The sequence below is a fragment of the Cyprinodon variegatus genome, unplaced genomic scaffold (assembly GCF_000732505.1).
Source record: "Cyprinodon variegatus isolate N-32 unplaced genomic scaffold, C_variegatus-1.0 Scaffold2873, whole genome shotgun sequence".
Lineage (NCBI taxonomy): Eukaryota > Metazoa > Chordata > Actinopteri > Cyprinodontiformes > Cyprinodontidae > Cyprinodon > Cyprinodon variegatus.
Genome location: NW_015153326.1, coordinates 11,750 through 12,737, shown reverse-complemented (window position 1 = coordinate 12,737; position 988 = coordinate 11,750).

The window sequence follows — 988 nt, the reverse complement described above, 5'->3', positions numbered from 1 at the left end:
CCCAATTTGCAATCACATCTCTCCGGCAATTTCTAGTGCAGACCCTGAGAGAAGAAGGCACTAAGTCTTTCTCTGCGCTGTGTATTAAAAACAAACCAAAAGAAACACAACTACCCTCAATTCAAAACAAACACCAACAAATCTTCAAGTGCATTCCTTTAAAATAGCAGCAAGTAAACCCTACACCTTTAATTAGTACATCTTTATGCCCTTACAGTAACAGAATTAAGATACATCTGAAAAAGCTATGATATATTAAGAAAGTTCAATATTTTTTGTAACTCACTGTCAAAATGTTAAACTGGGCTGATCACACATATAATGAAGTAATTCTAGTTTTTCTTTTTCTTTTATTTAACTAAATATTGATTTGAAAAAAGAGAAAGTAAATATAAAAAATGTATACAGTAAATAAAAGCTTTTCATATGTATAATGTTTGTCTAATGGTTTTATTTTGTACACACAACCATAAGGAGGACTGTTGACCAGAAAACAGTCATAAGGAGGGTAAGCCACAAACGTTCAATGCTGAAGAAGCTGGTTCCCCAAACAGAATTGTACCAATGCACTTTAAAGGGATCATAGAATGCAAAACTGAGATTACATTGTCATAGATGAATAATGATAGTTCAGTGGGTGAAATGGATGTACAGAGAAGTTCAAACCCCATCGACACCTCCTTTCTCTGCAAATCTCACAATTCTAAACTTCCTCCATAAAACGGGCGAATCCAAACGAGCACCAAGTTGACGTAAACTCGGGGATGTTGCCTTATTTGTTTTTGGCCTGTGCTTTTGTCATGCCCCGAAATTGACATAAAGACCAGCCCACTAGTTCACGGCCCAAGAACATGAGAAAGGGGAACATTTTCAGTCTTCCCGAGGAAAACTCGACAGTGTCATGCTCCAGGCCTGGCTGCAGGGCTGGGTCTCCTTTCCCTCTCTTTTCTCTGCAGGGTGTGACAGGCAGATGTTCCTCATCACTGCT